This window comes from Dermacentor albipictus, chromosome 4, assembly GCF_038994185.2.
Source record: "Dermacentor albipictus isolate Rhodes 1998 colony chromosome 4, USDA_Dalb.pri_finalv2, whole genome shotgun sequence".
Lineage (NCBI taxonomy): Eukaryota > Metazoa > Arthropoda > Arachnida > Ixodida > Ixodidae > Dermacentor > Dermacentor albipictus.
Window position 1 is genome coordinate 57,273,744 of NC_091824.1, and position 24,363 is coordinate 57,298,106.

The following is a 24,363-nucleotide window of genomic DNA, read 5'->3' on the forward strand; positions in this document are numbered from 1 at the left end:
AATTAGGAGATCCGAGGGGCAGCGCATGGGTTACGCGTGAGAACGGTTCACAGCAGCCGCCGCACACAGACCTCCGCTTATGCAATGCTTTGTTTCCATATATGGTATCGGTCGACGCGCTCGCTGCCGCATGCCATCGGTGAACAGACGGCCGTGCGCTAGCCTGGCGCCATCTTGTAGCGGTAGTCGCCGCAGAGCCCGTCTTGCGCGCACTACGCTTTTCTTCTCATGCTTTCGCCATAACCTCCTCCCCCTCTTTGCGCCTCGCGCTGTCTTTGCTGCTGCCTTTCAATCCCCGATGCGCTCCGCGATCGCTCTCTCATCCTTCGCTGTGCTCGTTCGCTCGGTTAACGCCGACGGACGACGCCGACGTGAAACGCAGGAAGGGCCGCCTAAGATATTATCTCTAAAAATCAATAAAGAAAATAATCTCATCAAGCAGTAGGTACCAAACACAACTCAAAAGCATACAAATAGTGTCGCTACATGGGCCTACACTGCACTGGTATTATTGTCCAGTATAACAAATTTGAAAGTGTTCATCGCTTGTCGTGAAATGTAACATTAAAGGGCCCCTCTCCTGGACACATTGCAAATTTTGGTTATACGCTGGAAGTTGTTACATGCCCGCTAGGGAGTGCTCTACCGAAATAATTTTTCAAGTTGATATACATACAAATATTCAGAGCTCAGGCTGAACCAACAGAAAGAAACACGGGGGATTCTTTACCTGTTCTTTCTCCGGTCTGCAGTCGGGGTTGCTCTGCATCGATGACTATAGCGCAGGTTGCCCCATACATAGCTGTAGCGTGAGGTAGAGTTGAGGGAAATAGCCAGTGCATGCGTCTGTAAATATATAGAGAACATTTGCTCAGATCAGTTCTTTCAAGCGTCACGCAGGTTCACGCGCACAGTTTCATGAAATTCTACTTTTGCTCCTTGCTTTCAGCACCTTTTCCCTTACCAGTTATGCTAAATTCACCTCATTTTTTAACCGCACAACGCCCAAAGTATTATTTTTGATCGCTGAGTTCGGTACCTCAAGATGCTGATTTAAGCACTCCAAGCTTAACGCAATTTCATAGCAGTGTTTCCGCCACGCTGAAGCGAAATTTCAGTTGTGGATAGCTCAGCAAAGCAATTACTAAATAATTAATTACTCTACTACTTATGTACAACTCAAATGACATTTCACTGGTTACAAGTTGCCTTTATTTCTTCTTTTTTTCTGTGTGCGTGCGTGTGTGTGTGGATGTGGAATGGTGTTTGTTTGTGGGGCCAAACATACCGAAATTGCTGCCACGTTTCTTGACCAGCTCACAGACTACCATGCTACACTTTGAGGTGTTCTTCTCTATCTCTCTCTCTTTCTCTCCCTCTTTCGCTCTTTTATCTCTGTTTTGCTCTAAAGCATCGAGAAATCATCATGTGCCTCTTACAAAACTTCAATGTTAGTCTGTTCTTTTTTTTTTCTGGTACCGCAGCAACAGATTAACAGACTAATGGAACATGCCAACAAGAGCTACAAGGATCGCATTGTTTAGCCACATCGCACCCGGCGCAGTACGCCATCACTATGAAAGGTGAGCCATTATGTTGGAAACGAGGGTGAAATGGTATTATTAGGTTCCAGAATGGTCAGATCGCAAGTCGCGTCAATAGAAACCTCGCTCGATAGCCCATCTTTCACTTCCCATCGTTTGTGCTTCAAATCTGATCTTAATGACTACAAAGGACACAACTCCCCAGAGTTTAGTCACTGGAAGTTATTTCATCTGGCGTTTAACTCGTTCGCTGGACAGACGGTACTCGTGAAAGCCGCGAGTCTCAGTATGGCGATTCTATATCGGGCCCTCATCAAGTTCTCTCAACGTTCCTAAGAAAGTGCCCAAACAACAGTTGATAGAGACTCTAGCTTAGAGTCTGCTCCACTTTTTTAGTATTGTCGGACCAGTACCAGCACTGTATGTGGCCATCAATGGCTTCTGATCGCCCTTTGACCGCCTGTATCTGAGAAATTGAAACGGCTTACAGAAGGTTGAAGTATATAAAAGAAGAATATAGGCAGTGTCCGACTCTTTATGCCTCCGATGTGATTAGCAATGAGAGAGAAAGAGAAAGCGTGGAGAGGAAAGGCATGGAATTCAACTAAACGAGCGCTCGGTTTCTTACCCTACACAACGGGTAGGGGAAAGAGGAAATATAAAGGGGAAAAGGGGGAAAGAGTGAGCACTGCGTGAACGTGGGAAGGTGTACGGGAGGGCTATAAACGGTCACTCAGGCCGGTGCACTTAAATAACAGCACTAGCGCGTGTTGTGGGCGCTTCGTTTTAATCGCTTGCTTACACTAAATAATGTATAGGGTGATTATATTTAAGCTTTATGGAATTTTTAAAAACAGTCTGCTGCACATAGGATAATTTTAGTCCTTAAGCTGGATTATTAAGAGAGGCGGTCATTACTTGCACGAGAAATAGAAACACTTAGTCACATAATTACCGAAATGTCACTAATTAACTTATTTATAAATTACTTTACATTACTCCAGCTGAAGGACGAGAATTACGCTATCTGCCACAGACATTTTTTTTTAAATTTTGATAAGCTTGAAAAATTATCACCCCGTCTAGCCCATGGTCTACATCCGTGCTGTTGCTGCCCGCTTTCTCGCATGACGGCGTGGCGCCGAAAAGACGCGCTTTCCATACACAAAAACAGTGCACGCGAGAGTTCGCTGCCGCGTTAGATATGCACGCTTTCGAATGCGTACGTGTACTATACGTCCTTATATACGTAAACGCAGGCTCCAGAGAAAACAGTGCCACTGTGGTGTTTTGCGCGGGCGCCGCGGAGGCCTTGACATGGCGAAGGATTTAGGTAGAAGCCAGGAATGGCAGTGGCGGACGTTGAGGCGATGTGAGCGCGGTGCTAAAGCAGGCCGCGGCTGAGACGCGCTCCCGAGGTCTTCCGCGCCTCGAGCACGGGTCTGGGCATAGCCGCTCGACCGGTGTGCCCAGCCTCCGGGCTCTACCGGCTGCTCTTGCGGCGGCTGCAGTCGCGGCCTCGTGGGACTGAGCGAAAGCGCTCAGCGAGCTGTACCAACTCTGTGTGTGTGTGTGTGAGGGACCGCGGGGACGGCGACGAGGGGTTCGCGCCCGTAAATCCCGCGCGACGTCGGCCGAGATATTTATGGGCGGCGCGCTTGAGAGCTAAATTTATGAATAAATATTCCAGCCACGTCGTCCCGCACCCCGACCGGCCCAGGGACGAGGGAGCCAACGGGCTGCACCGCCAGCGTCTGGAAGCAAAGCGAGAGAGAGAAAAAAAAACATAAAAGGAAGGAGTGTCCTTTTGCCTTCGCTTGGAAGCATGCTCGCCAGCCTGCCTGCTGCCTTGCTGACTCGCTTGGGAGGGGAAAAAGAAAAAGATACTACAGCGTCGGCCTGCCCTGTTCCCTTCCGCTCCTTCTTCTTCGTGGCTTCCTGCTCGCCGACACTTCCTCACGGAGGCCGAGTTTCTTCTTCTGGAAGAAGCGACCTCGACAAAGAGGTAAATATGCGGCCAAAGTTTTTGACTGCTGCAGGATTTGCGGAAACGCGCGCACGGACCACGTGTCTCTTTTACACTGCGCGCGCGAGTGTGTGCGTGCATGCGTGCACACTGTCTGCGTGTATGTGCGCGTGTGTGTGTGTGTGTCAGTTTTGTTTGTTTTCGCTTTGATTCTTCCGACAAAGCAACCTCCTTTTCTTGCACGTAGAAAAGACGGCGTGCTTGTGCATCCCGACATTGCCTTGTCACTGTGCATTCGTATGAGGACGCATAAGAAAGGCTTTGACACGTCACTTTGGTGGCCTCGTATGTGCGTGTCAGCGTAGGAGAAATGGCGTAGTATATCAAAGGATGAAGAAAGCCGTAGAGTATGCTGGAAATGATGGCAAGTTACCTCAATATATGAGCCTCATAAACAGGTTGCACCTACTCGTGTTACTCCCCCAAATGTTGCCGTCATTCAGATATCCAAGAACTTCAAAAACTGTACTCCCGCTGATTCTCAATGTAGAAATCTAGCTGCTTCTGCGCGTTTTTTTTTGTGTGGTTGTTTTAGAACTGAAATCAAAATAAAAGATGCTGCCTTTGCACCTGGTTCTTTCACGCCTTTCTTATTACTTTCCATTAAATATCAGCCAGACAAAATGATTCCTAAGTATTGTCTCGTTTGAGTGACCGCGAAGAAAACAGTAGCGAAACTGGGAAACAACGTGCGTGGAATTTTCAAAGTTTCATAGCGAGAATATGGCTTGGATAAATTTTGCTTCCATATTTGCGCAAGCATCAATGAAAGCCTCACTTAATACCACTGCCACATATGCGTGTGTCCCGCCCAATTTTTTCGCCCTGGCAACACTTTTTTTTTTTCCCGTGCCGTTGCACATATTTCAAGCGAAAGCACTGTGAAGTCACATCAGAAAACCATTGCATGCACTTGGTGCATGATAACATTCTACTGCTTCGAAGAAATGATTCACACAACTGCGATTGTGATTGGAAAGACCCTGAATAAGGCGTACAATTATTACACACACACAAGTATTGCAATCGCAAGGCGGTATCGTCTTTCACTTTCATGAATGGGCCCTTGTTTCTTTCGATCAAGTTCTTCAAAGCATTTTCTTTAAGATGGAGCTAGCGTTGCGTCATATGTATAGTGCCTCAGTATACGTTACTCGAACCGCGTTCAAAATACGCGGATCGTAGTGGATGTAATCGCCGCCGGTTTTATTTAAACAAGCGCGACCGTTAAAACTACTCTGTTTAAAATTATTTTATTCAGTGATGAAGTCTCGCATCGTACCGAGTTTAGTAATAAGAAACTACCATTTGCTTCCATTGTTCGTTATTATTAATGTGCTTCCAGAATCTGTGTTACGTATTTTTATCTATAGGTGTTCGTGGTTAGCAGTGTGGCTCTAGGACACGTGCAAGCTTCCGACGCGGGCACTCAACTATAGAAAACGTCAACGACCTTGTTTCGTCCGTTGAGCGTGAAGAAAACCTAAAGAGATTGCGTGCGGCGGTGTTATTTAATATCAAAGGCGTTTACGACAAGATAACTCTTCGAGCCGTACTTGAAGCGTTTAGCAATGGCGGCCGTGCCTTTCGATGGATATTCAGCTACTCGAAGGACAGGTCATTCTTTGTGCATACAGATGATTTTGCGACATCACAACGGTGTATCTAAGTGGGTATACCACGAGTTAGAGCCTTGAGGCCCATGCTCTTTCACCTCGCGCTGATCGACATGGTCGATTCCCTTCCGCGATCCGTTCATGTGTCGATCTATCTGCATGATAAATGCATATCTGCATTCGGGCTTCTGGAAGTACGCCTCCCCAAGTGCGTGCCCGACTACAAAAAGCGGTCACACTAGCGTCAGGATATCTTCGAGCACGAGGTCTGGAGACGCCCTCTGAAAAGTGCTCATTGGTTGCTTTCGCGCGCAAGGCAAGTGCGTGGTCAGAAAGGCAATCGTCTACGAGAAGACCCACCGCTTTCTAGGAGTGATAATAGATCGTGATCGCTCTTGGAGCGCTCATGTCTCCATCCGAAAAAAGAAGCTAACCATTATGAGCCGCGGCCTGGGATTTCTCCATGGAAAGTCGTGGGGTACGTCTGTGAGAGCGATGCTTGAACTTTACAAACGTACTCATTCTGGGTAGCCTTCGCTTAGCATGTCTGTACTAGGATGAATTAATGCTTTATTCGTCCTGGTAAATTAGGGAATGAACCCCACACAAAAAGCTCCAAAAATTAGTTTGAAGGCACCTGCGGTCCAGAAAACAAATACAAGCATGCATCATACAGGGACGGTATACAGATACTATTTATGTCAGCAGCCAATGGCGGAATAACATTTCAAAAGGACCAGAAAATGTAATATCAAATATTGTGGGATGAAAGATCTACAACATCGCACACAGAAAAATCGTGTATTAGGAAACAAATCGGATATTACGAAACAGCGTTGTTTAATACCTACGATATAGATTAAAGGAAGCGCGAGGCAGAGTACAAATATCATGGCAGGTGCCATAGTTAACGTTGTAGGTAATATACCATGTGTCCCACGTAAGTTGTGGTAGAATGTAAAAATTTTTAGGTGCTACATAGCTGAACAGCACCAAGGTAATGTTGCTTTTTGTTGTTTGGAGCAAATCAAACTATTGTATTTCGCCTGAATACATATTGATTTATTAACTGCTCAAATATTATATTCACATCAAAGTATCACATGAGAAAAAGTGTAGACTATCCTGAAAAAATCCGCATCCAGTTTTCTGTTGTGCAATACGTGCTGGATAAAAGTTTTTTCCAAGCTTGAAAGAAACCTCGAGAAATAGAAAAAAAGTCACACGACACTTATTCGGCCGAGAAGCCGTGCTCTCTAGGTCATGTGCCACTTCCAGCAAATGGTAATGTTGGCGTTTTTTTTTTTTTAGTTTCGCTATCAAAAAACGACTACTTTGTCAGCTCCTTGATACGCTTCGACTCGTATTTCATACATGAAATATAAACGCTGGTTCTTCTACACTTTCCAAACTATCCTAAACTAGGCTCTTGACGCGGCCGAAAATTTCATTGCAGTTAGCTTTTAAGGCTTTAAACGCTTTGTTCCGAAACTTGTGGATGGTGCGACCTACCGTGAAGGTTGTGGCGCGTTTCATCGCGTTAATGTATGTATTTATCTCTCTCTGTCTGTTTCTATCCCTTCTCCCCTTTTATCACCTTTCATTGTATTTACTCTTTCCCCAGCACAGAGTAGCCAACCGGTATTTCCACTGGTTAGCCTCCCCGTATTTCCCTCTTTTTCCTCCTGCTCCTTTACAAGAGCACTTTTACATATATAATAGATAAATTACTGTTGTACAGAATCTGGACATGCATTACTATCACGAACATTCGTAGCAAAAAATTTTCCTATAGGCCAGGTAGTCAAAAGGGACTCGAATCACTGGAAATAAATTTCCAGGCGAATAAATAGCTTGGGGCGCATATGGCAGGCTAATATTTTCGAAAACAATAGTGTACAATCATTGCGTTTTACCTGTTCTAAGTAATTGGGATGGTAGTTGGAGGATAACAAAGAAGCTGCAGAAGCAGCTCAGGCCCGTGGAACGAACGATGGAACGAAATACGATAAGCGTAACGTTAAGGAACCGGCAGGCAGTGGTACGGCTTAGAGAACGAAATGTGCAGATGTCAATATGCTTAAATTAAGTTGATAAAATGGTCTTGAAAACGACATATAATGCATGACCTTGGGTCTAATAATGTGACAGAATTGGCGTGAAGAAAAGTCAAACGCAGTCGGGCACGGGAGAAGATTACGTGTTTAGGAAATTTGCAGGCATAATAAGATGCATGCGATCAAATAAGACTACACAAAACAAAGGCTATTGGAGTCCGTCTTGAAAGTTATTGGAGACCATCTTCTAGCAGCCGATATAGAATTGGCTGATAAAGGTGGTTAGGATTTGCTCCAAAGTTGTCTAACAGAACAATGGGAAGCCTGTTGTCTTTCCCCATATTCGACAATGATACAGATATAGCCTTAAATGACTAATGAAGGACACGTTAGCATATTACTCCCCATACTCTCTTAAGGAAAACAGTGCAGTGTCATTCCGCTTCTTCGGCCATGCAAAGTTTGGTCAGTGATCGCCGTAATGGTACAAGTGCAAATTGGTAATGCATTGGTAATGCAATTGAGTGTAATCTCAACTCTATCTTCATTCTTTCTTCCTCAAAATAGGTCTGTTGTGGCATCGAGAACTCGCGCATTACAAGCGATGCGAAGCGTTACACAAGAAGGCAGCTAGCCACATCAGAGGTCCACAATGGATTACGCACCCTCAAGACGCATGGCGTCCACAACGTGGTCGTTCTCTATGGGAATCAGAGGCGCTCAAGGCGATGGAGTTGGTAAGTGCTTGACGACACGCATTTACTAACATTACCAAATGGAAAGGGCTTTCGTTATCTGCATAAGATGCACTGTCACTCGCCCAAAATGTGCTTTAATTGCAAGATAAAGTGGTGCTACCGGCGCAAACGCTCCTCTACTGCATATTAATATTCAACTATACTTATACGCTTTGTCGGCTGAGATCTTAAACCATTTGTTGCAAGTCATATCTTGTTTCTGATCAGGACAATGTCATCCCCAAACATCAAGTTACTGAGATATTTTAGACGCTGATCCTGACCGCTTATCTTTTTCGGTCTGATACCTTGAACACTTCTAAGCATACATAGGAGCAAACATTGGAGCATTCTAAACAAGCATCGATATATTGTGTCTCTTTTCATGACCCCGTTCTTTCTTTCCCTGTGTCGTTGCGCTAGTTATTTGTTTATTATCTTAGGTCCTCGTCAGTAGTACCACAGTTAATTGAGTATTCTCTGCTATAAAGAAAGTAGGCAGTGTCAATTTCAATTGACATCTACGTACTGCGTGGATGTACTATGCAGGTGTACTTTGTTGCTGTGACACCCAGCAACCAAAGTTGGTGTCCAAGAGGTGCATTGAAGTCCATACCAAGTAGCACATGCCAGTCAGTCCAAGGGAACATACGTGATGGCACATCGTCATCATCGTCAGTTTATTTTTATGTGGGCTGCAGGACGAAGGCCTCTCCCGGCGAGCGCCAGTTACCCCTACACTGCGCTAGCTGATTCTAACTTACGCCTGAAAATTTCCTAATTTCATCACACCGCATAATTCTCTGCCACCCTCGCCTGGGCTCCTCTTCCCTTGCACCCATTCTGTAACTCTAACGTACCACCGATTATCTGCCCCACAAATTGCGTGGCCTGCCCAGATCCATTATTCCTTTTTAATGTCACCGATCATATCGGCTACACCCGTTTATTTTCTAATCAACACCACTATCTTCCTGCCTCTTAACGTTACACCCAACATATTTCATTCCGTCGCTCATTGCACGGTCCTTGACTTCTCAGAATTCTTCGTTAGATTTTTTTGCCCCGTATGTTAGTACCGGTAGAATGCAGTGATTGTACACTTTTGTCAGTAAGGTGCCAGTCATGATTTTGTAATGACTGTCGTATACTCTGCAATCTATCTTTATTCTTCTATAATTTCTTTCTTATGGTCATTGTCCCCTGGGAGTTTTTGACCTCAATAAGTATACTCTTGCATATATTCTAGAAGCTGAGTGCCGACCATGAGCTCCCTTTTTTTTTTTGCCAGCCTATTGAACCTTACTTTTGTCCCTTCTGCACATTATTCTTTAATCCTACTCTTACACTCTCGTGGCTAAAGTCCTTAATAATTCATTGTAATCCGTTCCGGTCTAATAGCTTGAATACTTCATCTAAGCATGGAGTATATAGCATTGCATAGATTGTGCCTCCTTGCCTGACGTGGAAACAATGTAGGACATTGGGTTTCTATGCTCGAGGTCCTAAGTTCGAATCCTCGTCCAGGCCACCACGTTTTCCAGCCTTCGTGTGGCGCCTGAAGCCGGCGAAAAATTAGAGCTATACTAGTACAAGTGCAACCAATTTAAGAGGGCCCACTGAGCTTCAAAAAGGCACCTCCTCATCAAAACAGAAAGTGACTTCCCTGATGCAGTATTTGGCCACTACATCCCTCATCACTCTCGCCATTAATTCCTGGCCGTCAGTCCTAAGAGGCTGCGGACACCTGGTCTGGTGTTCAGACCTGCGATGCAGCAGGAGGTGCTAAGATTTCTGGATCTGGACAGACCGCCTCTGAAATCTTGGCAATGTTTGACAGGTGAACCCTCTCGAGTGTAGTTATTATAGCGGAGCTGATTGAAGAATTATCTGGCATTGCCTGAGATATAATGGTCTTTAGTTAGGTTAGGAGGCCTGGTGAGGCTTGCACAGTGGCCACTTTAATGGCCACGTCCTCTGCTGCAGAGGTATTCCAAATAAAAGAGAATACGGGGTGGAAATTTTTATCCATAAGGACATAGCGGACAACTTTGGTGACTTCTGCAGCATTAATGAAAATGTAGTAGTCGTTGTAATAAAGATAAATTAAATGTAGTACAAGCCTACCATCTAACGTCCAGTAATGCCATTGAAGAAATATAACAGTTCTGTGAGGATGGTGAACCAGCAATGAGAAAGGTACAAACTCAGTATACTCTAGTCCTGTGGGCGACTTCAGTGCGAAAGTGGGAGAAAAGCAGGCTGGGGAACAGCATATTGGCAACTATGGCATCGACTGTAGGACTAGTAGGAAGATATATGTTGGTTGAGTTCGTAGAAAGGAATAGACTTTGAATGCCTTATTTCTGAACTGCAATAACAGGAAATGGACCTGGAAAAACCCTAACGGTGAAACCAGAATTGAAATAGATATCATACTCCGTACCGGCCCCGGCATATTTCAGAATGTTACGTAGGTTAAAGGACAGTGATAATCGATTAGTGAAGTGTAGGATTGTTCGCAATTTGAAGAAAGAAATCTCAAAATTAGTGAAGGGACAACAAGCCAACCTATAGATGCAGTCAGGGTGAAAGCAGATGACTTGTTCCTGGTGCTCGCGAACAAATATACAGCTTCAAAAAAAGGAAGATGAAGATAACATAGAGACAGTGAATTGAAATAAGAAGTAAGGCACCAAGTTAAGAAGTATGTAAACTCTGGCAAGTAATACAGGACCTACCAAATAAATGACAAAAGCATGAAAGTGTGAAACTCAAGAAATCAGAAATAATTCGCTAAAGTGCAAAAGCTGATAAACAAGACGAAAGTAAGTGATATTTGAAATTATAATGTCGGAAAGATTGAGTAGGCAGTAAGAAAATGGGAGTAGCGTGCAATCGCGAGAATTAACCTTGACATAGGAAAGAGCGCTATGTATGCAGTGAAAGGTAATGAGGGCAATATCATCAGCAATGGGGATTATGTAGCAATTTCAACAGAGGGCCTCTGTACTAACCTGTACAGTACCAACATCATCCCCGCAACATTGACTGGTAGTAGGGAGAAAAGGATACATAAGCTCTACGTGTAACTAGCGATAAGATTAGAAGGGCTATGGGGCATTGCCTGAAAGCGACGACAACCATGCCGCAGCCGTGACAACTGCATTCAGTCAGCGGTAACGAACGATTAGCACGTACGGCAACACGCAACCAAGCGACTTTAGTCCATACACCAACGTTACCCATCCAAGCAAGGCCTAGGCTGCGCTAGTAACTGGTTGCACTCTTCCCCTCTTAAATTTGTGTTTACCGTCAGGGAGAACGATGAGGAGGTTTCCTCACTCTCGAGCTTCGCAGGTGTTTTCTGAGAAGTTTTCAGGTCTGCAGGAGGGCTTGCGCCGTTACTTCCGACTGAGAACTCTTCCTCGGACAGCGGTGGAGGCTCTTGAGAAATGGCCTATGGCTCCAGTTCATATTGTACAAGTAGTGGCGCAGATGGCGCATGGTTGAGGGTAGTTCAGGTCTGGGCTGCAGGTGATCACCATGCCTGTGCCATATCGTTCCATCTTGCAGGGCAACACTAGCAGATGGCACTCTTAGAGGCATTGTAACAGAAGCTGGTACCTAAGGTACTCCAACCCTCAAGTTTCTTGCAAGGACTGGTGTTCCAGGTTGCGCTGGTGCAGCGGGACGAAAACCTCGGTTAGCATACAGTTTTTGCTTCAGCTGTTTAATTTATAGATTTCTCCGTAGACTTGTCTGACACACAGCTGGGAACAGGTTTACTATGTCTGCGACGTCTGTCTTCTTGTTTACTTACTCCGTTACATTTATGGAAATGCCCAATGCATGAATGAAATCGTGACTGAGCGACGTAGAAGCAGGACCACCAGTAATGCAGAGTGGAAGGCATGCCTCTTGACCTTTGAAATGAACAGTAACTTCGGCTCTTCCTTAGACAGGCTCTAACTCTCCAGAATATGCTCACCGTAGAAGGGCACTTAATGGTTCAACACTTACGTTCGGAAATAAGCTAGGAACTTCTCAGTCGACATCATGGAGACACTCGACACGCCGTAGTGGCGCGGTGACTTTGGTGTTGCGCGGGTAAGCCTGAGGTTGCGAGATCGTATCCCAGCAGTAGCGGCCTCATTTGATAGGCGCGAAATTAAATAACACCCATGTACTATGCTTTGGGTGCACGTTAAAAAACTCCAGGTGGTCAAAATTAAACCGGAGTGCCCCACTATGGCTTGCTTCAACAAACCCCGAATTAAAAAAAAAATATGTAGGCGCTCGCTTCGGTGTCCAACTCGTTTGACGTTACTTTGCCGCAGACGTCAACAGTGACTAATTCAGGTGCCAGAGGGCAAAGACATCTGCACTCTGAATGTGGCGCTGGCAGGCATTGTTATGAACTGTGCTCATGCACTGTGAACGCGACGACTTCCCATACTGCTGACAAGTCTTCTTGAAAAGTCTTCTTGCAATATTTTTTTGTGTTGCAGACGACTGACATATGACCCTTATTGCGGCAGTAGTAGCATGTAGAATTCACGTACAACGTGAGTTGGGTCACCGCAACGGTTGCAGGTGATACCCTTGGAGTGCGCGTTAAGTATGGACGTGGACGGATGCGTAAGCAGATGGCTGCTTGAGCCAGCCTGGCAGAGAGCAGTTGCATCTTGCATTACAAGTACGGGTTTACGGCTTTGTCGAATGTCAGGTCTGATTCATCCAGAAGTCTGGTTTGTACTGCAGCACTACTAATGCCACAAACGATACGGTCCCGCAGCATGTTCTCAAGCTTTGTCCTGAATTCACAATGTTCAGAGAAGTTTTTCAGTTATGCAACGAAGTTTCTCACAGACTCTGGTTGCGCTCGAGCACAAATGTACTATCTGAAGCGCTGCGTTACATCGGATGGCGGTGAGCAGTAGTGACTGCTGAGAACAGCGAGAACTTCCTCAGATGACTCATCTTGAGGGTTTGCGGGTCTGTGAAGTCCGCGAGTAGTGTATAGGTCCTTTGCTTACAGCAGTTGAAGAAGACTGCTTTCTTCTTTTCTTCCTTGACATCGTTGGCAACGTAAAAGGCCTTCAGGTGCTTCACTTAGCACAACCAGTCTTCGCCTCGGCCGTCGACGGGCTCGATGTTGCCATACACTAGCATCACGAACTGAGGCTAAGAACTTGAAAGGAGCTGCGCTGCTGAACGGAAAAGCTTTACAGCTTGAAGTTGATGGTAGAATTACATTTTTAGTCGTCACCAAAAATGTCACGGGCAATGGGGTGTAGCCTAGAAGCTGCAGCTACCATGCCGCAGCCGCGACAACGGCATGCATTCGGCAGCAGCGAACGCCCAGCACGTACGGCAGAATGCAACGAACTGACTTTATTGCATACACCAACATTTCCCACTCAAGCGGTGCCTAGGTGGAGCTAGTAAGTGGTTACAGACGTGTCCCAGGGAAAAGTGGCAGGGGAAGATGGAATAACAGTCAGTTCAATCAAAGATGAAGGGCATATTATACTTAAAACGCTTGCGACCCTTTATACTCAATGCCTCACGACTTCACGTATACGAGATATAAGTACCAGATATATTCAAGCGCCCCAGCATAATGGTGGCACGTGCTAGCATTATACTAATTCATAAGAAGGGGATGTATTGAAGAAGTATGGGCCAGTGGCACATATTTAGTGACATACACTCGAGGTCACAGGAGCCAATAGCCAGGGACGCCAGTAACATATACCAAGTGGCACATACCCACTGACACACTCAGTGAACAATGTGGCATATGGGCCCGTGGTACATATCCAGTGACATACACTCGAGCACACAGGAGCCAATACCCAGTGACGCCAGTAACATGTACCAAGTGGCACATACCCACTGACACGCACCCAATGAACAATATAGCATATCCAGTGACATATATTAAAGGTCTTAGGAGCACTTACCCAGTGGCGCCATTAACATATACCCAGTGGCTCATACCAAATCACACGTGCCCCGCGACTCACCTAGTGGCACCAGTGGCACATACTCAGTGACAGTGACATATACCCAAGCTGGCGTCAGAGATGCTCATCGAATAGCTGCACATACTTAGTGGCACATGCCCAGTGCCAATGACATATGCCCAGAGGCCCCCAGGGGCACACACCCAGTGCCAAAACCACTGACACATACTCAGTCATCACAGTAGCACATACCCAGTTTCCGATGCCTAGTGGCACATGCACAGTTGCAGATACACAGTGGCACATACCCAATTGGTACATACCCAGTCCCAGTGACATATACCCGGAGGCTACAGGGGCACATACCCTGTGGCACAACGCAATGGCACATACTCAGTGGCCACAGTGGAGCACATCCATTTGCATATACCTAGTGGCACGTACCCACGTTGACGTCAACGTGGTTCCTTGAAGAGCTGCACATCGCATGTCACCCATACCCAGGAGCACATACCCAGTCGCCCCAGTTACATATACCCATGGTCCAACTGGCACGTAGACATTGATGCATATCCATTGACACATTACTTAGTCGCACGTACTCACTGGCACCTGTGACACATACCCAGTTCTATAGACCCACTGACACATCACCAAGTTGGTTTCAGAAAGGTTCATTGAAGAGCTACACATACCCACACATACCGGAACTGCCCGCATTTTTGAACTGCAACATAATTGTTATCGGCTCACGAAAACGGCAAGACAGTTGCCAAGACAAAACTGGGTTGAACTCGCCAAAAATGCTTCACATTGAAAAGCTTCGGAAGAAGCAGCGTGATAGAAAGTGAAGCTCGTTATGGCAAAACATGCAGTCGAGGTCAACACCCTGCCTGAAATGCAAAAGCATCCAGAAATACTGAGCAATGCAAATTAAGACGGCGCTTAAAGCAGGAACCGCAAGTTGTTAGGGTTGGCGTGTAACATCCCGGGCAAGAAGGATGCTCAAAGACCATGCCTAATCGAAATGAAGGATGGTTTCCTAATTAGCTATGGTTGTCTCGAGTGGGTGCCGGTCTGGCAGGCGCCCGCAGTGATGACAGGCCTCTTTGTGTGTGTGTGCGACTCTGGGGGAGAACCCTTTTCAGAAGCTGTGCGACCCTAGGGGAGGACACTTCTCGCAAATTGTGCGACCAAGAGGAGAACTTGCCGCGAACTGTCCGACTCTGGAGAAAGGTTCAGCCGCCCATCCCCGACCAGACTCCGTTGGTTGCCGCTAGAGGAGGCAAGCACGTGCAACATCGCCAAGGAGAAAAGGAGCAGCCGCAAAGCAACGACGGGGAATCAGTGCATGTCACGTGACGTTGACGTGACCAAGATCCCGCCTACGATTTTAGTGGGCCTATTTAAGGGGCCGCGCAATGTACTTTTTCAATTGATTCATTCTCTTCTTCTTATCCATCACCAACCATTGAATAAACAGTGCAAATTTCGCAATAGAAATCTGACTGACTGCACAGACACCCTTTATTCGACCACTGCTTGGTCACTGCACGTAACAGGGCACATTTGTCGACTGTGTCCGTGGAGTACGTCAAAACATTCTTAGCGAAGTTCATCGTTATTGGTACTAATTTCAGGTAGTATTCTCTTTTATAGTCGTGTCGCTTATCTCTTTTAGCTCTGTTGCGCCTTATAAATGACAGAAATATTATTCGCGAAATCGAAAGGTCAATCTGTCAAACAACACAAAACTCGGATTCCGTGGCACCTAAAAATCTCGTTTCAGCACAGCAAGATACATATTAGAAGTTTCGATTGCTTTCCTCAGGAACTTAGAGCTGCTTCAGGAAGAATATCATAAACAGACGACTAATAAACGTCGGACACATCTGTTTCCTGCCTTCTCGTTCATTACAAAGCGAGGGTCTCGAATCCGGCAACATTGATGCCTTCAGGTAGCATATGTGGATTTATTGACCAGTTGCCTTCATCCAAGAGCACCACGTAAACGTGACGCCTCCGGCAGAAAGTATGTTCTACATCCGTCGCCAAGGCTTGTGAGTGGTGGCGCAGCTAACACTCCCAGAGTTCGTTCTAGTGGATGAAGGTAAATACCCCAGAAAGTGAATGGGAATACTGCGCCGCGGTAACTTAATTGGTAAGAGCGTCGCATGCGTAATGGGAAGACGTGGGTTCATGTCCCACCTGTGGCCAGTTGTTTTTTCATTCAATTTAATTTCCATGAAGTTATCATTTTCTTTAATTCAATTGGAAAGTACAAGTAATTTCCCCTATGCTATCTATGGTACCGTTGTTTGTTGGCTGTTTATGATCTAATAAAAATCGGGCCCCACGGTGTCCTTCTTTCTCGTTCATAAACATTGGAAGTAGTACGCAGGTAACAAACACAAAGCAACAGAAAATGCCCTTGGGGGAAATCGTAAGGACTATAATAGTTGAGGCTGAAGTGGAAAGTGATGGGTCGAAGTCTAAAAAACTGATGCAGATGGCTACCCTACTTAAGAGTACCCCGTATTCCACATACTTTATATTTACACTCACGTAAGCGTGACATCGATTGCTTGCGGCACTCACGCTGTTATAGCCCTAAGGTTACAGCTTTAAAATCAAGTCAGTCAGCTTTTGCTAACGTGTGCCTTACAAGTGCTGCAATGTTGTATCATTATCATCATCATCATTGTCGTCGTCGTGACAGTCACCATTATGACCCGTTACATCCACTGCTATAGACTAATGTCTCCCCAACAATATCCTATAATTAACCCGTGTTTCGACTCCTTCGTATGGCCGTAGGTTTCCTATTAACCATTACACCACTTTCGGCGCCCTAACCTTCCCTTGCGACTGATTACTGTTCTGATAGACATCCGGTTATCTAATCCGCATGATCTGCCCAACTCTGATTTCCTCTTAATCTCCACAAGGATCACAGCTACCCGCGTTTTGCCATGTACTAGGGCCTTTAAGTTGTCTATTAACGTTACGCCTGACTTTTTCAGTTCCATCGCTATTCGCGCTGTCCATAGGTATCTTTTACAGTTTTGGGCTCAGTTGGAATAGCGTATAAGCTTTCCTGCACTTTTTAAAAGTAACTTGGCTCATCGAATGCCTTTCAATGCACACTGAACGCTGTTTTGCTTGTACGTGTGCGTAAATTCCCGTTTTATTTCTTTTCTCCCAGCTTTTCCATCCTCCAGTGTAGAGTATCAAACCGGGTGCAAGTTGGTCAAGCTTCCTGCCTTTTCTTATCTCGCTCTACTTCAGTGAAATTTCAGCCAAATTACGGACAAGAGACTGTATTTAGACTCGTGCAGTACTCGCAATCGTGAGAAGTCTTTAACTTCGTAGATTGCTTTGTTTAATGAAATTGAATGAGACAGAAGCAGGAGGTGATTCAGTGATTGAGGTTATAGAGTCCTGTGTAGATAGGCATCTGTATTTCTCCTTGAAAGCAAGGCACACCGGAATGTGTCCGCTGCTTGGTCGAGAGAAAATACAACTGCATCTGAAGATTGAATTACTGACCAAATTGTTACGGAAATTCAACAGGCACCACTAAATGGCCATGGGCTCACACAGATTGAGCATATGCGCATTTATTATTTTATTTATTGACACGTAATCTCATGTTACGTACGACAATAATCGTGTACTGAAAATAAATTTTCCTTCTCAACTGGATAAATTACGCTTATTATTGGTGACCATGTTTGTTGTCTATCAACAAAAAAAAAATGATCATCGGCTTCTATCTTACAATGCTTACGCCCGAAGCCTTCTGCAGTTCCTTTATTACCTTTCTTTTCCTTTTCTGTTATATATATATTTTTTTAAATTTCACCGAGCACCCCTTGGTTTAGATATTGTACACATATATACTTAAGAAATACCCAGGAATATGGATGTTGGAACAGCAGCTGTCGTAGCACAATTCGTAGACTAACGGACGCGGAATGCGGAGGTTGTGGGTTTGGTTCCCACCGGCGGTCAGTTGTTTTTTCGTCTATTTTCATTTGCGTTTAGCTTACCATTTTTACGCTGCATATAAAAGTACCAATAATTTCCCACGCTCTTTTCTTGGCTTCATATGATTATGACTAGCAACAATTGGCCCCTTGAGCTTGACTTCTTATTGTTCTGAACACATAGGAACTGAACTTGTAACTAATTGATATCAGTTGTAGTTCACGCGATAAAGAATTGGTAGACCCGCTAGTTCCCTCACCTCTTTCTCTCGATGTCGAGAGCATTTAGAACGTCATGCATTGCTAATCAATCCGCACTTGAGGAAACTATTATGGTGTTCACTTAATCGTCAGAACTGCGTAAATGATTGCACCTCTCCCCACACCTTCTTCTCGTGACGTGGACAACATTAGGAACGTCATGCATTGCTTATCAGACCTCACTTGAGAAAACGAGTGTGGTGCTGACTTCAACATCACAGCTGCGTAAATTACTGTAGCTCGCATCGACCGTTTTCTGAGCAATCAGAACACGTTCGAAAAGTGCACCTCTCGCGTCGATTATCGATCGAGCCAGCAGCGCATTCAATTCGCCCGCAGCTTCGTGGCAGAGTCAAAGATGGAATGGAGAGCTGATGAGAAAGTGAAAGAAAAGGAAACTTTGGCGAAAGGCGGCAGCTGAGCCTCCTGCTCGAACCGATGGCAGCGCGCACTGAACCGTCCATCGGACCGGGAGGCGGCGGCGCTGCGATCGCTCTCGCGTCTCCAACCGCGCCACGCGCTTCTCGTCGTTCCCTGCCTTCTTTATTTCTCCCGCGCGCCCGTCGAGTTTCCACCGAACGCCGCCAGGAGTACCGGTGTAGCGCGCGCCGGTGCATAATGCATCGGCCGGCGGGAAGAGGGGGCCGGGTCTCGGCCGCTCCTCACTGGCTGATTTACAGACTGCCCCGGAAACGACGTTGAGAAGCGACCGATCGGAGCAGCCAATCCAAAGCCGCCGTTCGGGCACCCGTCTCTCCCGAAGCGGCCGGCGCGCGCCAAGCGAACCCCGAATTAGTTTAGGAACCCCGCGCGCGCTACGCTCCCCGAAGCCCCCCGCCGCGACCCCGGCGTGCTGCGTTCCCAAGCCCGCATCATCGCACCTTGCCAGGGCTTCTACTTCCCCCGCACTGGAAGCGGCGGTGGATGAAAATAAATTGAAATACAAGGGGACACGTCGAACGCGTCCCCTACCGCCAGGGGCAGAAGAGACGAATGTGAGATGAAAAGACCCGGTGGACGGAGAGTGTGCGAGGGAGAGAGAGAGAAAAAGAAAGCTCTGTCTCCCCCACTTCCCGCTCGCTTAGCAGAGTCGTTGTTGTCGGTCCGCGAACGAACGAACGGAGAAAGAAAGAAAGAGCTTGCGCCGTTGCAGCTTGCGTGGAAGCTGGCGGAGTAAAAATGAATGCAAAAAGATTGGCGGACGAGGAAGAGATGGCGATGGTGGAACGAACGTAGAAGCGAGAGAGCAGGCGAGTGAGCGCCGGGTCTGTCCGCGGTGGCTCCCCGTGTTACATACGCAACTGAGTCGTTTTTACGAGTAGTAGCCCCTGCCGGGTAGTAGTTACTTTAGCGCGCCGGCGCGGCACTCAGTTAAGGGAGGGTGCGCTTTACTCTGGAGCGCCGAACGACCCTTGCGGTTTGTCAACGCGCCATGTGACCAGTGGCCGGACAACAACAAGAGCTCTAGGGCGGGCGCGCCGGAGTGGCTCGGGCGCGTATAATTTATTATTATTTTTTTTCTTTCGAGGTCTCAATCAACGCGGCAGGCCAGGTGTGTCTGCACGTGGTTACCAGTGAGACGTGACGTAACGTCGTGGGCGCGATTTCATCGCACGTCGCGGGGGCGCTCCAAGTTTCACGTGATCGGCGGTTAGCGGCGCCCGAGCGAATACGGAGCGCGCTCAGCGTCGCGTTCTCGTCGACTACCCGGCGCACCGAAGGCGACAAGACGACACGACTCGACACGGACTCTCGGCCGTTCTGTGGGAAGGAGACAAACTGAACTGTCATTTGCGCGTGTGGCGTCCCGATCAAGATAGTGTCACCGGCGTCGCATCATTTGCAGTCGCCGTTGGCGTCAGCAGCTGCCTCCGAGTCGAGAGGTGGCCCGCAAGGCAAGTTGATGTCCATGTTTCGCGTAATGCCAACTTTCTAGTGAAATGTTGGTCTATATTTTTTTTATGATTATTTGCACACTCCCTGTTATTTGGGTCGAAAACGATGATTGTAAGGAAGCAATATTATAAAACAAGCTCCTGCAAGACTGTCAGAAGCTAAGGAAGAATGCTTTCAAAAAAACGAAGTCATCAGGCTTGGGTTACGCGGCTCCGAGAAGCACGTGAGCGCCCATCAATTGGCTTGGATAAGGTCAGATGAGCAGGAACATTCTCAAATATTTTCGTGACTATTTTCTTCTTTAGTGAGAAAAAAAAATCTGTACGGAAGAAATTAATGCTTCAAAAACCTAAAAAACAACAACAAATCTTGGCAAATGCAGTGTAGGTGATAAAAATACGCTAGTTACGATTGCTTTAAAGAAATCTGTGATCATATCCTGACTCATCAGATGTTGCGAACATGCGACATTTTGTCGCTTAGGCGTCGTTTCCCGCCTTTGAGCACCTCTGTGGCCTTAGTTTCAATTAAGAAGCATCCCTCTCACTTCTTGAAGTGAGTCAGTACTATACTCCGAGAAAGGAATTCTCAGTTGTGGCCCTCATATTAAACTAATAATTTGAAGGGCGCCAATTTCTGAACCTACTTTATTTAGGGCTGAAGCAGTCGAATATTGAGGAATTGCTCCTTTATCGTTGTAAATCTGTGTACTTGTAACTTCATTGTTTCATTAGAGTTCAAATAATTATGTTTTGTGTAGTGATAGTTAACTGAGAACAAAGTATTGCAATGACAGTGATAGGTGCTTTTTTAATACATGGCAACGCGCCCTCTTATTAAGTAAGGACTTATTCAGCCCGCCCAGTCTACATCAAGTGTATGCTCACTTTATTTATTTCGCATTTTGCGCTGCGAAAAAAGAAATAGCAAGAAGAAATACAGCACTGCTACATCCTATCAAGAAGATTACGTCTCAAAACGTCTACAAACTTTTTACATTACACCCATGACGACAGCTTGCAAGGCCTGCTCGCGTTCCATGCGTGACAGATTCGATGGCAGGCAAATTATGTGGTGATTATAATCACATCGTTGCTCGCGAAGTGAATTGTGGACCCTCATAACTTGAGCAACAGTATATTTCTCAGTCATCTGTATAGCGTCGTTACGGTTTCTCAAAATGAAACGTTTGGTCATACGCCCGTTTTGAAAAAGAAGCTCAGACGCTCGAGTTGTTCGCAAGAGAAAATTTCAGCCAATGCTGATTTGAATCAGACAGGGGGCAGCAGACCAATAAGCTCTTCGGCGTGTTTAGAAGTAGCGCTATTTGGAGGCACATATGTCCCACTGAAGAAAAAATGGGGGCAAAGCCATGAGCGTCGCCACAGTTTCTTGTGATAATTTACCAAGGTAGTTTACGGCCTTTGTATGTCACTAAAAGAAAAAAAAAGTCGCTAAGAATGCACGAAGGTATATATAGTTATCTTTAGCTACGATGACCAAAAGACAATTCGCATTGCTCTCGATGTCATGTAAACACTGTTCTTATGCATTCTTTTCACATTTTGATCCAAATTTTCTTCCACAATTTTTTTAAATGCTGTTACTGGTTTGCTTCCGAAACGTACTTCAACGCTATGGAGATGCCTAGACATTATTGATTATATCTATGGTCGTGCCCAGATGAAAATGTTTGCAGCTTCTATCCTTATGTCAATGACAAAAGCGAATTTATTGCCTTGTTGCTTGAGCTCGAAATGTTCAAGAAAGGTTTGTATTTCGTATTAACCTGTCTCCATTAGTTCGAACTAAGCGCTGTAAAGTTGGTATAATTGCAATGACTAAACTGCAATAGACACTCATAGTTTACGCAAAAGTAAGCACGCTACAGCGAAACGCTTTCTAAAGCGAAGCCTTCTTTGCGACCCTCCCGGACTGTCTTGAACGTGGCTGCTGGCTGGGTCCTGTTCTGTCTTGGCGGCTCACGTTTAAAAATAATAATAATAATAATTTGGATTGCGAGCGAGATACTGAGATCGAACCTTGGATAAGCAGCACAGCAGCCAGATCCTCGAACGAACCATTATGCCACGGTCAATTTCTTTTTCTTCTTTATTGCCGGTCTTCGACTGCTTACACTTGCAAATACCCATAAGCAATCAAACACAAATGATGCACCCAATGTATGTAATGTCATTCATCAGGCCACAATGGCACGTGCACTTCTATAGTGGCAACACCATCTAGCTCTTCGAGACGATCGATGTGTCACGACGACAACGACAATAATGATGATGATGATGATGATGATGATGATCCATACTATGGCACATAACACGACAGGGCATTGGTCAAGAAGCGGGAGGTGCATGTTTAATGTAAATAAGAAGAAATGAAGATACGCATCGAAATACAAGAGTTTAAATACAACAGCGTGATGCTCTAACCATCATAGGCAACGAACTCACGTATTCCTCTATCGTGCCATACGCTAAAGACGGAAAAATTAAATGGGCGAGTTTATAGCATTGGATTAACTGGTGCATCCGTAGGCTTCGCTTCGCACAGATTCCAAGGTGTACGTTGGATCGGCATAATTTTCTTTTTTTACCTTGTCCGCCATAAAATCTCAGCACAGACGACGGGCGTCGTAAGATAGTGTGCAAGTGGTCAACAATAATTTAGTTGTGAAGGACAATCATTTGCTGGTTTTTGAACACGTTCAATTCAGTCCAGTATCCATACGAGCACATCTCAAGCCGTTGTTTTGCCATAAGATATATGTATGCTATCTTTCAGCCTTAATTTAGAAGTATTTTCACTCTGAAGCTGGTCGAAACAAACAACCACAACTACAGATGCAGTATCCTGTAAGCAGCAGAGCTCGAGCTTCTTGCACAGTTAACGTTGGACAATGTGGGCTTCAAAACGCCAGTTGTACTCTAGTCGTGGGATTTCGTTGAGATACTTACAAGACCCACTTCAAATACGATTGACGTTACTTTTGTAAGCTTAAATAAGACAGATGAATTATGTAATTATCTTCAAACACTCGTTGACCTGACGTATCGCATGAGGATGCGACCACTAAACTGCAATACATGGGCATTAAATCGAGTAAAACAGGTGGAAACACTCCGCCGATCTTTCTGTGAGTTCACGGACGGTGTGACCTACTTCACACTACAAATTCATTTGAAATAAAAGCACCAGGAAATGTCACGTACCCTGATTCAACTCTGAGATGTAGTTTAACTGATAAACATTATAGTCAGCAAAAATTTTGCTGACACAGTGAGCGTGGGGTTGTACGCTTCCAAATGCAAGCGTATCATAATAGCCGAGGGAGAATGTTGCGTCTGTGTCCAATTTTTTTCGCGCTTAGTATACCAGTCAACATCATAGACCAACAAGCCCAACAGTCAGTCCTTCTGAAGTATATTGGCAACTGTCTTCGCAAGCAGTGCTAATTAAAACGCGATGTACTTCAACACGTGTGTTATAAAGTGGTCTGATAGCTATCAGGGATACATCAACTTACTGGCCTTCGAATGAATTTCGCGTTCTCTTTCGAAATTTACGCATTCCTTCTAGCTCTAGTTCCTGCGGTTAAATCAACTCTTGGATCCTTGGTGCCACTTAATGTATAACAATAAGGGCACAGTTTCAACGTCATAAAAAAGTCGCACTCAGTTTCCCTTTCATTGCGCATTTGCTCACAAAACCCCATTCCATGCCCAGAAAAGAATGTGGCTTTGTGTATTTGAAGCAATGCATTAAATCCAGGCTGATAGTATATAAACACTCAACAAATTTACCGCTGGACAATTGAGGAGCAATAGTTGAGTCGCTGGGGGAGAAACTCGACGACTAAGAAATGTCAGCCCTTGATTTGGCGTCTCCACGTTAACTCATGCTGAACGCGTCCATGCAAATAAATTGCGCGAGCAGTCTTCCGCCTTTGTATTAGCACGAAATGATGTTAAGTGGGTAATTTCATACGTTACTGAGAGGTGTGCATATATGCATTCATCTGACGTTATCGCTTTCGTCGCATTTGAGCTATAGCTTGATCGCAACTGCTACGTAACAACATTAGACAGAACGAAATACTGGTATGTCCTGCGTAGCGAATTTACCACATCATTCGGTGGTGCAATAAGCATTCCGAGAATAAAAGTCGGTCGTGTTATCGATCGTCTAAAACAAACCTACAGGAATCTTTTTCAAACGTTAAAGAATTACGGAAACGTTTATGAAGATTT

General features: G+C 45.5%; 1 protein-coding gene across 5 annotated transcripts in view; it reads left to right on the top strand.

The window, feature by feature from the left end:
• LOC139059103 (homeotic protein antennapedia-like) overlaps positions 1 to 24,363 on the top strand; it is a 368,433-nt gene that overhangs the window by 96,873 nt on the left and 247,197 nt on the right. For all 5 annotated transcript variants that reach the window (XM_070537001.1, XM_070537004.1, XM_070537003.1 and 2 more), the window contains 3 exons: positions 1,485 to 1,583; positions 3,235 to 3,549; positions 7,811 to 7,980. The gene's annotated coding sequence lies outside the window, so the exon portion shown is untranslated. The remainder of the gene's footprint in view (positions 1 to 1,484; positions 1,584 to 3,234; positions 3,550 to 7,810; positions 7,981 to 24,363) is intronic.